The 13061-nt window shown below is 47.1% G+C and overlaps 1 protein-coding gene across 1 annotated transcript in view; it reads right to left on the bottom strand.

Moving 5' to 3' along the window:
- Positions 1–13061, bottom strand: part of LOC119394016 (intraflagellar transport protein 140 homolog) — a 58923-nt gene that overhangs the window by 33667 nt on the left and 12195 nt on the right. The gene's annotated exons all lie outside the window — the stretch shown is intronic.

Genomic DNA, 13061 nt, shown 5'->3' with positions numbered 1-13061 from the left:
CGTAGAAGTACCGGGCGTGCGCATTAAAAAAAAAAAAAAACAAGAAAGGACTCGCAATAAAAATGCCGATCATTGCATGGGACAAGATAGGCCCAAAAGGTGGGAACTTTTTTTGTAATGCAAATAATGAACATCGTAAGGAAGAACGAAATCGCGTTCAGTTTGTTGAGGACTCTATCACATGGACATTTGTCTCGGCCAAAAAAATATATTAAAAAATCGTGGTAAAAAGCTATCTTATGATGATGGTCGACGTTTATACGATTGCACAACCAATGTAGCGACACACCGTATTGTGGAAACGCTTTATTTACAATCAGTATAGGGCTTAGCAACTAAAGTTTTTCCTCCGCTGCCAGCGTTTGCCACTCCCCTGTAGCCGCGATACGACCTCGCGTCGGCAGTCCTCATGTTGCAGAGCTGCTGCACAGCTGCCAGAGTTTTAATGCTGGGTACCCAAGCTGCTTGCGTACTCATGTTGTTGCGTTCTTTTGTACTTTCCCTGAAGGCAGATGGCGAACGGAAGGACGCAGGGAGCTTGGGGGCCCCAGCACAAAAACTCTCTGTTAGTGTCGGTACAGGTGCCACCAAGCGGCTTTAAAAAAAAGGACGCCGACCAAGGTGAAAGAAAAGGTCGCGGTTTCGCCGCAACGGCAAAGCATTCAATGCGACAGCAACAAATTGGAATGTTACACGAAGCAAGGCAGCAGCCAACTCCTGCAGCATCCAGCTTGGCGTAACTCAACAAAACGCTGGCGTAAGGAAACACGACCGCTGCAGCAAGCCAAGCGACCTTCATTCGTACCCAAACTTCCGCGTTCTTTTATACTCTCCCCCCAGGCGGCTGGCGAAGAGAAGAAAGCGGGGGGAGTAAAGGCCAAACCCCATATGCGCGAAAATGCACCCGACAGCGACGAGCGACGCGACGTAGATCGCCTTCGCGCAAGCGGTCGCTTGCATCGGCAAACCCCATTCACGCGACGGCTTCGGCGAGCGATCACCACTGTTGCAGGCGTGAGGGCGTTTATTCGTGCCAAAAGTGGCGGGTTGTCAGCGGTATGCAATGTGAAATACGATTTTTTGTTGCATAATGGTACATAAAATGTTTATCATTGTCTTTCAGTATTTTTTCGATCCCACCACAGCTGCTACGTGCCGCCAAGCCGCGTCACAGACGGCGCGGGACTTGTAGTTCCTGTCCCTGAGGTCCCATAACGCACGTTCGCGTTCAACGACGTTAGAGTGTACTAGAAGCGATTCTACTACACTCTAATGACGTCCACGTTGCGCTCGTCGCCGTTCGCCATGTTGATGAACATTGTTGTTGGTACCCATCGATAAGCAAGTGGCGACAACCAGCAGTACGTCACGGATGTACATCCTGTTCCGGTGTTTTGCTATTGGCTGCTTGAGCACAGCACTTCCGGGTGATGAACGATGGATTCCAAATATGAAAAACCGAGCGATCGCGCGATATCGACCACGCGACACGTCGCGCGAACGGCCTGTTTCGTCGCTCATAGCGTCGCTCGTCGCTGTCGTGTGCGCATATGGGGTTTGGCCTTAACAAGGAGTGGATGGAGGTTAAGCAAAAGAGAGGGAGGTTAACCTGAAGATAAATATCTAGTTTGCTGCCCTGCATGACTGCGGCAGGAAGTACGTGTTTTGAACGGTCGGGCGCGGTTGCGCGCGCAATTTCTTCACAAAGATCAGCAGACGGCTTGTACCTTTGCACGCGCTGTGTTCTCAGGCCGCTTCGCTCGTTGTAGCGGCCGCGTTTCCTTACGCCAGCGTTTTTTTGAGGTACGCCGGGTTGCATGCTAAAGGAGTTAACTGCTAGCCTTATTTCGTATAACATTCCAATATGCTGCTGTAACATTCATTGCCTCGCCCTTACTGCGAAACTGACTTTTTTCTAAGGACACAAAGTGACAAAAGATAATGTTGTGCGAGATGGAAATCAAGCAACAAAAGAATTTACAACAAGACACGCTAAGGAAATTGTATCATAAGATAATTTGTTGCTGGGCTAGTTGGTTCATAACGCTAAACTGCAGAGCGCAAGTTCGGTACTGGTCATGGAAGAGCACACACAGCACAGGACAAGCACAGCACGGGAAGCGCTTGTGATATGATACGTGTGCTCTTCCATGTCCTGTACCGAATATGCGCTCTGCAGTTTAGAATTTTTCAATATACGTTGTGGAGGAAGGCACGCAGGGTGCCAGTTATGTGGCGTTGGGTTCGCACGAGGCGTACCCTACGAGCGCGACCGGGAAAGAACGCGACGTTCCTCCACCTCCGTTACGTACAAAGACACGACGGCCGGGTTCGTCGACTCTCTGACACGGCGCAGAAAAGGCACTCGAGACAGGTTGTCACCGAACGCGGGTTTATTAATCCAAGATGCAGCACAGTGCGACAGTCACAAGATTGTGAGCCGAATAGGGTAACTCCGCAGGACCGATCGAGCACACTTGCCTGGGCCTATCGGCTACCACACAAAGGGAACCACCGAACGCACATACAAGAAGGCGCCTGCAAATGCAGCACGCGACACGAAACCTCTAAAAACCTTCTCGAAACAGCTACAAACGGCTACAGACGTTTCGGTCTGCGAGGAGATCTACAATCGGCATTTTTCAAAATATGACTTTTGTGGCTCAAATTTGTTAGCCTACTGTTTATTGGCATTTTTAAGCAAGTTACGGTATCGCCAGAGACCATTCTATTCATCATGTGCACAACGTCTACTTCTAGTCCTTCTTTATACATTTTGTCATGAAGAGCGAGCGCACGTCCGACCTCAAGGATACTTTGGACGTTTCGTCTACAAGCTCAAAAAATCCAAGAACGGCATGTCAAAAGAGCGATGACTGTCGGTTTTATTAAAAAGACATGACCGGTCCCTCCTTCATAGGAATCGGTATAACACGAAAGTGAAACATACCTTGACAGAAGTAGTGATTATTGTGTATAGATATATGCGAGCTTGTACAATGTATATTGGGGTTTGGCAGTTATAGCATCGTTTGACGTGGATGCACCCACGTTGGCGCCTAGTGGCACATCTCCATCGCGACGACTAACGCGCATGATCATGACTTAACCGTTGTTTTTAACATATACCTCAAGTTTTTAACATACACCTGGCCACATCGTATCGTGAATCCCGCACAAAGATGACATCAACAAGCCCATAATAAACACTAGTACTCGATATGCACTACTTCAAAGCGTCGTCAGTTAAGGAGAGAAACGGCACGGTGTGCGCTCCCGAGTAAGAGCATGCAGGGAAGGCTGTTTCAGCTCCACTAACGTGAAACCTGTGGAGGGGCGAAGCATGCAGTGTTCACCTGTGTTTCCCACAGGAAAATCGCTGCTAATGGGCAATGAAAGACAGAAGAAAGATTAGACACATAGACCCGCAGTCCGCTTTTAGTTAACGTGCACGCTGCGAATCTTTATTGTTCAACTGCGCACAAGAGAAATCTCCCAGCGGCACTACATTGCAGATCAAGATCCAGTGCTTCTATACGGGGTGGCAGGGGAACGATTGTGCAGCGCGAGCAGTCGGTTTTTTCAAAAAACTAGACGCTGTGTGCATCGGCGTTGTCTCTTGCGGGCGAGGGCTCGTTCTCGTTCTTCGCGAGCTGGTAGTTCTGCCGTTCTGCGTTCATCACAGAAAGAGCTTTTCCGTAGTGAACGCGCGCCGTTCGCTCTCTTTCTGCCCACGGCGAGCGCTGAGGCGGTGGCGCCCTCTCTTGCGCTCAAGCAAACGGACAGGAAACGACAATGCAGGCAAGCAAATGGGTCACGAGGATGCACCGCCGACAAGCCGAGACCGTAAGATGCTTCGCCCCTAATATGGTAACCTACGCCTGTGTTCATGCATACACTACCACACTGCGCTTCAGCAACACGGAAGGTTCGTAGCTTGAGCCGCGAACGCGCGCAGGCGTTCCACGTCACGCTGGCATCTGTCTCGCACCACATAGGCACGACATTCGCCCGTCGACATCGTTGCCTTTCTGTAGCGCTTATCGCAGCAGTTGTATCAGACGGTGATATCGTACTAGAAGCAGTTGGCGGCGGAGAAACACCGTTGGCGCACGTGGAAGCTGCACTACGCACCAACGGGGAGCCGTCGCACGCTAACACGAAGCGAAAGGCAAAGAACGTAACTGCGTCTAGGAAAAATAACGTTGGTTTAGGGCGACTCCCCGATGCTAGCGCGGCCAGTGTTTTTCCCTGGTATCGAGACGCTTTAACGACACAGTTAAAGCATGGGCTCGGATATTGCGCGCCGGCGCGCAACCTCTAAGGCCATGCGTGGCGTTTCTTTTTTTCTAAAAGAGCCAAATGCACTTTAAGTGAAACTGAGAAAAACGCACTTTTTTTGCTGCTGCCAATATGGTCGGGCCTACTCCAACAATTTTTTGCCAGTGTGTTCCTGTCCCCTAAATAAGTCAAATCTGTCTTGCGACTAATATCTATATAGCCCACTATCGTCGGTATTGAGGAGCAAACTTTGTATTTGGCTCTTATGGATTGGAACATTTCATTTGGGCTTGAATTAGCTCATAAAAGAAGTCTAAAACGATTCGAATGTACGGTATAGCAATATTTTGCGATAAAATTAACATCATCCTTGCGCTTCTGTCGGCGCCGTCCTCCGTCGCATGGTCGTAATGGCGACGACTAGACTTGAAGAGCGAGTGGTCCTTCCTGGCAAAAGGCGCACTATTCTGGATTGTCGGCAACGTTTTCTTGTTCTTGGCATCTATTGAAGCCCTTGAAAAGTGCTCCAGCTCTTCTTCTTCTTCGGAGCTCGTTCTATGCCGCACCGTTTCGGATAACTTCTTCTTCTTCAAGGAATAGATCGGTGCCCAATATTTTCATTTAACGTTTTCGAGTGAAAGAAGGACATGATACTGCAGCACTGAACTTGAAGTGAAACGCTAAGAGGCAAAATGAAGTAGGAAAGTCGGCCTCTTACTCTTTATATTCGAGCTTTGCACCACAACATCATGTCCATCAGTAAGTGCCGAATCGCCCTAGAAAAACTAATTGTGATACGTAAACACGATAGCAAAGCAACGAGGACACAAATGAAATAGTTTGCATGAGACCATGTTGGTTGTTTTCGTCACGATTGTTGACGCAGCGCTGGTTTAATGAATGTGGCTCAGTTTGACTGAAACAGATGCAGCATTTGGCTTTTTTTATTATAAACTGCCTTTTTGAGTTCACGTTACAATCAGAAATGGCCCCATTTTGATTCCAACTGCTTTAGAAATTAAAGATACTAAGGCGCCCAGTTTCGGTTTCTGCATTTGGCTCTTTTTGAAAAAAAAAAAAAAACATGGCTGATCCCTCCGTCATAGGAATCGGTATAACACGAAAGTGAAACGTGTCTTCACAGAAGTAGTGCTTATTGTGTATTGATATATGAGAGCTTGTACAATGTCTATTCGTGTTTGGCAGCTATAGCACAGTTTGACGTGAATGCACCCATGTTGACAGCATGTCTCTATCGCGACGACTAACGCCCATGATCATGATTAAACTGCTGTGGTAGCTGACGGTGTGAACATATATTTGGAGAATCGTGAATCGCGCGTAAGGATGATATCAAGAAGCTCATAATCAACACTGGTACCCGGTATGCGCTTCTTCAAAGCGTCATCAATTAAGGAGAGAAACGGCACGGTGTGCGCTTTCTAGTAATGGGTAGCCGACGCCTGTGATCATGCATACATAACACACACTGCGCTTCAGCAACACGGCAGGTAGAGGTTCGTAGCCTGAGCCGCAAACGCGTGCGTCCCGCTGGCCTCTGTCTCTCAGGCGCTGCTATCGCTCCACCAAGGCACGACATTCGCCCGTCGAAATCGCGTCCTTTCTGCAACGCATATTGCAGCAGTTTTGTTAGTCGGTGCTCTCGCAATTGAAGCAGTCGGCCGCGGAGAAATCCCGTTGGTGCACGTGGACGCTGCACTACTCCGATGAGCCAACGCACGCTAACGCGAAGCCAAAGGCAAAGAACCTAACTGCGTCAAGGGTGCCTCGGCGACGCCAGCGCGGCCAGTCTACATCTCTGGTATCGAGACGCTTTAACCATTACCTCCGATATCGCGTGCAATCTCGGAGTAGGCGCTAGTAAGTGTCGATCGTGAAGCATTACTTCTTTTCACATCTCACAGATGGCGGCACCGCCCCGCTCCGCCCGCCGCGAAAGAGAATGTGTGAAAGATATAAGGCGCGTTCGCGCCGTGTCTGGCATCTCCCGAGTTAGCTCACTCGGTAGGGCGTCGGGCGCTTGCCGTCGCGGCCGCAACGTCGTGGGTTCGATTCCCAGCGGGGTACCTTTTTCTTGGTTTTTTTTTCTTTCTCACCCGTTGGCGTCCATTTTATCAACGTCATATCCGTGACGGATGTATTTGGTGGACCCCGGCATAAAACACTTTCGTGTTAAAAAAAGAAAAACGCCACATGCTTTAACTGTGTCGTCGTCCAATCTTTCTCTATCGGCGCTAGTAAGTGTCATGCCGCATTACTTCACTCCTCCGCTCGCAGCCGGCGGCACCACCCCGCCCCGCCTAGCCCCGCCAACAGAGAGCACAGTGCTAGAGAGAATGTGTGCGAGACACAAGTCGCGTTTGTGGAGTGGCGTGCATATGCCTCGGTAGATTTGTTGGTAGAGTGTAGGGCGCTTATCATCGTGGTGTAATATTTGTAGGTTCGATTCTCGGCGGGGGAATTTTTTCTTAGTTTTTTCTTTGTCATCCGTTAGCGTTCATTTAATCAACGTCACATCCGTGACCGAAATACGTCACTAAAGTCTTGATGGACCCCGGCATAAAACACTTTCGTGTAAAAAAAGCGCTACAGACAAAAAGAAGCATCTATAATAATTCTTGTATTCTTTTCGACCCAAGCCGCTCACGTGGCAATGCAGAGATGGAAGTGCTGCTCCAATTGCTCCAAACTGCTTGGAAAGAGAAATGCTGCTCCATGCTGCTCCAAACGGTAAATTTTGTTAGTAACTGCTCCGAACCTGCTCCGAAATGGCGTTGGGAAACGGAAAATAATGAACTTTAACCGTGTGATCCTCCAGCGAGCCTAAACAAAATCAAAAGCAAGCTGTGTACTATCATCCTGGTATGCCGCTCCTATAGACCGTTTTCACGGAGAGGAGGAGCGAAGCCTCGAACCGGTTCATTTTCTCCGCTCTCCCCCTCTCCACCGCGTGTCCGACCGTCCGGCCACTGCCGCTGGTGTGTGCGGATTCACGCGTTTTGCATTGCGTGGCGCGTGAGAGGTCAGTGTGTTTCCATTTTTCGACGTGCTGCTGCCGAAAATGGAAATGTTGGACGAGAACAGGTCGACACGTCGCTACTGAGCTGCGTTTGGCTGCGGCAACAGCTGTCGGAAGCGTAAACAACTGGCAGCCTAGGCATGCGAAGTGCACCATGCTTTTAAATGACTTCGCTTCTTGTATGTCGCACGCCTTCTCCAACAAACAGTATATTATATGTGGTGTCTGCAGTTATGGCTGTTTCTTCAAGTCACCACACCAGCTTGTGATTGTGCTTGTGTGCTGGTACACTTTATCACCTGCACCAAAGAGAACCAATGTCAAAGCTGACGATTAATACACAAAATGTTTGGACAAGAGTTGTTCTCTCATAACATCAACATCTCTGATTTCTATGCTACAGCACATGATTTACAATGCCTGCGGCTAGCAAATGTTCCATCTAAGTGCGTGCAATTCCAAGACTTTCCAATCGACATGACAGAAAGGTCCGAATGACATGTGTTTTTTGCGCAGATACGCACCTCTAACGTTTCGTCGAGAGCGCGTCCTTTCTTGACCTGTCACTTTGGTGACGATAACTGGGGTAGCGTTATGACCACCGTACTTTTTTTCTTTTTTTCCGCGCGGCAGCCCCGGTGTCGTGAATAATCGACCCTAGTTCGTTAAAGCCAGGTCGTTACCTGAACACGTGCGCTCGTCGTACTGCTTCTCGAATACTCGCAAAAAAAAAAACTGAAAATAATGTTACTAAAAACGGGGCGCCATTTCGCCGTATCGCTAGTGGCGGCTGCTCGCGCCGAAGTGAACTTACGCCATGCCGTGCGTCCAGATGTACAACAGGCTTATTTTAATTTTATTGCCGTGTTGTTTTTTTGCCGAATTTTGAACTCACGCATCGTACATCTGTTTCTTATCCTGCGCAACGATCAGAGGCCACGAGCTTTTAACTGCGACGACGACACGGATCAACACAGGCATCGGTGTTTGTGCTCCCTTCGTTCAATGAACTTTGTACTGCAACGTGCCAAGCGGAACCAAATGGTCTGTTAGGGATTAGAGTTACGTTGAACTTGAATAACCACGGCAAAGAAACCCTAGCGTCACCATAAACACTAGTACACGCACCCAGCGTGCAGCCAGACAATAGCCGTGTTCGCTCGTCTCCATTTACGTTTCACCGACTTGTCCTAGAAGTTAACGCTATTTTATAATGCATATTCCAAGAACCCCACACGGCCAGCTATAACAAAACGTACAACGCAATTACCAATTTACACGTACTGCTTATAGGAACTGCATTGGCATTCTCGTCGGCGCTGCTGCGGGACCGTCTCGGGCCGCCGCTGCTTGCTGTTTCAGCCCCATTTTGAAGCTGACAGCTTAGCGATTACTTACTAGCGCCTTTACACTCGCGAAGCGTTGCTGTGTTTTGCCTGTGTATGGCGAAGAACAGCAACACCTTGTGAACTAAGCGTATACGCTGCATACACCGCCGCGGAATCCCACACACCTGAAGGGCCGCGAAACATCGCAGACGCTAGACGGCACTGCGGCGGTGAAGCGCTTTAAAAACGGCAGCCTCCTTGTGAAATTGGTGTATACTAGCTTCATACTAACGTTGTCAACATATATCTCATTTAGCGATATATTTGTACCTGAAAAGCAGGCTATTTTCGTGAAATGCGTATCAGATTAGTTAAATATCATACTGATTAATAACTGCTGCTGTTACGAGTGTGATGTGTGACTATACAAAGGTAGAGCTGTTAGTGAGATATCGAACTACCGGCCGATATCCGTTCTGCCTATCTTGTCCAAAGTATTTGAGAATGTCATCAATGCACGGCTCGTTAACTTTTTAACTAAATATCACATAGTGAATGATTCACAATATGGCTTCCAGAAAGGGAAATCTGCCGAAATGGCATTACTGCTAATTAAAAATGAAATTCTCGGCAACATGGAAAACAAACTTTTTACTGTCACCTTATTTATCTATCTAAACAAAGCGTTTGACTGCGTGAACCACAGTATTCTACTGTCTAAACTGCATGATTATCGCATACGTGGCATTGCCCTTGATCTCGTGAAAAGCTATCTCTGTAACAAGAAGCAGTGTGTGAAGGTCGGTGACTCGGCGTCTCCAACTACTATTGTAAAATTTGGGGTGCCTCAGGGGTCAATTCTAAGGCCTTTCTTGTTTATACTCTATATCAATGATTTATGTGATGTGCCCGATTCACCGAAACTGGTCATGTATGCTGACGACACAAACATATTTTTTTCAGCCCCAACTTTAACAAGCTTAAACACTACAAAAAAAATTACACCATCTCCCGCTAAAGGGGACCATGAGGCGATGCGAAGACGAAGCACTTGCACGATCGCGTTCCGTTGGCGTTCGTTGGGCATGCTACCGACCTCGCGTTGTGGAACGCGGAGAGGGACGCTACGCGCGTTATATCTTCCATCTAGCCTGGCCGTTAATTCTCACAGGGCGAGCGGGAACGCGGTCGACAGGCGAGCGAGAGGGGGGGCAGCGTAGGAGTGGAGAGAGAAGCGGAGGGGACGCGCATGCGCTCGACCTCATCGCGGCGTTGAGCAGGAGAGAATTTCGGCATGTCTAGCCCGCGTTTCAGAGGAAGAGTGGAAAGGGGGAGGGGAGAGGGGAAGTGGAGAAGGGGAGGGGAGAGGGGAAGTGGGGAGGGGAAGGGGAGAGGAAATGCGCATGCGCAGTAAGGGTGGTCACGCCGCACACCACCACCACCACCACCACCACCACCACCGGATTGAGCTCCGTCTTAAGATACTTCGCATCTAATAAACAATTACTTAATTAAACTTGAACAATGGCTGGACTCTAATAGATTGACTCAAATGTTAAGAGGACAAAATATGTTATATTTAAACCACTCAAGAAAAAATGTGACTCTGAACTCGCCCTTAATTTTCAAGGAACGGTCCTTCAGCGTGTTTCATCAGAAAAATATCTAGGTGTTTGGTTCGAAGATACAATGTATTGGAACACGCATGTCAATAAGCTAACGATTGAATTGGGCAAAGCAGTTGGATGCCTCTACAAACTTAGAGAATTAGTCCCTCTAAGTCTAAAAAGTGCTATATAATATACACATTTTTATTACGTCTTTCATATTGTATCTTAGTTTGGGGTACAACAACTACTACTAACTATAATAAACTAGAACAGCTGCAAAAGAAGGTGTTAAGAATCTTTAAGAACTTCAGTGGACACCCAAGCCTACTACCCACTGATCCCCTACTCATTAAACATAATATGCTAAAAGGTTCCAAGCTACACGGCTATAAACTGTCTCTTTATTTGTATAAAAACAAGCTTCCAAAAGACGAACACACCTGTCATGACTACAGCATACGTAACAGGCAAATACCAGTACCACATACTCGCACACACTACGGTAGAGTCAGACTTGAATATTGCATACCAGCACTTTACAACTCCTTAAAACCCCATGTTAAAATTTTAGTGCCCCCTTCCGTGTGTTCAAATGAAATGTGCGTGATTATTTGATGAAGCCATAAATATTTTTCTTTGCTCAACACTAAATAATATTTCATGTTCTGTGCGTCATACAGTAAGAGTGTTCTGATGTTCATTGTATATATAGTGATTTTTATATTTTCTTTGTATTATGCTGTTTGTTTAGCTCACAAGTGTACACCTGTGTGAAATCCACTGCATGTGCTGCCCTCTGTAGGCCTCCAGGTCCTGTCACGCTATTTTGCACAGCTTTTTGCCTGGGGGACCCCCAACAAGTTTGTTGGAAATAAAGTGGATTCTGATTCTGATTTATCGCTTTATCAGCTTTGACCTCATTTATGCCACAAGAACTGGCAGTTTAGGCGTATAGCCACCTTATTTATTGCTTTTTTTAGTGCACGCTATTCTGGTGAAGTATGAAAATAACAGAGTGCTTTGATCTCGTACCGTTTATAAACTGCTTCTTTGCTGACAGTTATGTCCGATTGTGGTTACTTTTATTATTTGGTGTTTAGCTTTATCGCTTTTACATTATTTCTGCCACAAGTACTGGTATTTAAAATATATAGCTCATCTTATTGTTCAATGACCATCCATCTGCATAATTATTTTTCTTGCAATTAGCAGTGGTTATTGTATGTGCAATATGTTTAATAATAAATTTTGATATTTATGAAACGCTTAAATGGTGCTTTAAACTCCAGTAGTCGCACGAAATATTTTGCCATCTGCTCCAAAAACACCAATTGCTCCTCAAAGTAGTATTTTCTCTTTTTTTGCTCCAAAAACATTTATGGCTGCTCCAAAGCAGCATTTTTTCTGCTCCAGAATCTGCTCCAAAAAGCAAAATGTCACTTCTGTCACTGGCAGTGCCTGACATATGTCGGCAAACTCACTCATGAGTCGACTAACTCAGACTCAGATCGAGCCGTGAGTCTGAGTGAGTCAGGCTGAGTAATATTTCCGTGAGTCTGAGTCCGAGTGAGTCCGGTTCAGAAAAATTTCAGTGACTCTGAGTCCGAGTGAGTCCGAATGAGGAAAATTTTGGTGAGTCTGAGTCCGAGTGAGCCGGAAGGGCAATATATATTTCATGAGTGAGTCTGAGTGAGCTCCAAAATTTTTTGCCGACCTATGGTCCTATCTACTCAACTTCAGCATTACTATCAGCCTTATGATGACTCACGTTTATACTCACGTCTACTCACACATACTTCAAAGCACTAGCGTTCATACGCCATCTCTATATTTATTGATGAGAGGCGTATGGTGCGGAACGCAGGCGCATAGCGCGCTGCGTGCGGTGAGAATCGATCCGCTTCAGCAGTGCTCACGTTGAAACATGCCTTCCACGATTGTGCAGCGGCAATTGCGGAGGCCTATTTTTATTCTGGCAACAGTGGGTGTACCGTAACATTGAAAGTTTGAAAGAACAGCTGTTTATGCCCGCAAGGTCTCGGTCTTCGCTGGCTCGGCCGCGCGGTCATATATGTTCTCTGGCGCGGTGGTCACCATTATGCGTGTTGTGCAGCTTTGTCAGCTTTTCTGAAATGTCTATTATTTGTTAACTGGCATCAAGTAACTTCGCTCATACTATTTGCCGTATGTTTTGCATCAGTGCTTCGTGGAACAGGCTCTACTGTGTGTGTTTTCGACGACGATTCGTTAAAACAATGACCGTATCATTGCCCGCCACCTTCGTTGCACATGAAGCTGCAGTTCCCGTCACACGTTCGGTAACACTTTTTCCCGGTAAGTGAAGATCAGTGCGCCTTACATTTCGTGAGTGCTGCTGGAACGTTCTAGCTGTCTTGTAATTAAAACGTTAAAAACAGCAGTTATTTGCGGCGGTTGAATGTTGGTCGCTGTAACACGGAACTATAGAGGAAGTGCCGTTGCGAGTGGTAAGCCAGGCTGGCTCGCCCTAATTTGGGTCCTCTTGGCCTTCGGCAGGTTACAGCTCGTGTGTGTGTGTGTGTGTGTTTATGTGCGTGTGCGAGCGAGCGAGCGCTTGCTTGCTAGCTCACATACCTTGTCGGACGTTAGCTACATAAATAATGTGCAACGCTTCTACCATATGTTACTCGCCTGTGATTGCAGTTGTCACTGATTGTCGTTTCTAAATGCATGACAGCATTTTATCACGTTTGTAACTGCATACCTCTTTGCAATGACTTGGTGCTCTGTTATTTGTTGTAAATCGTATCTAGCTTACTTGCT

Source organism: Rhipicephalus sanguineus, chromosome 1 (assembly GCF_013339695.2).
Source record: "Rhipicephalus sanguineus isolate Rsan-2018 chromosome 1, BIME_Rsan_1.4, whole genome shotgun sequence".
Classification (NCBI taxonomy): Eukaryota; Metazoa; Arthropoda; class Arachnida; order Ixodida; family Ixodidae; genus Rhipicephalus; species Rhipicephalus sanguineus.
Note: the sequence above shows the minus strand (reverse complement) of the source record. Positions and strands in the feature narration are given on the sequence as shown.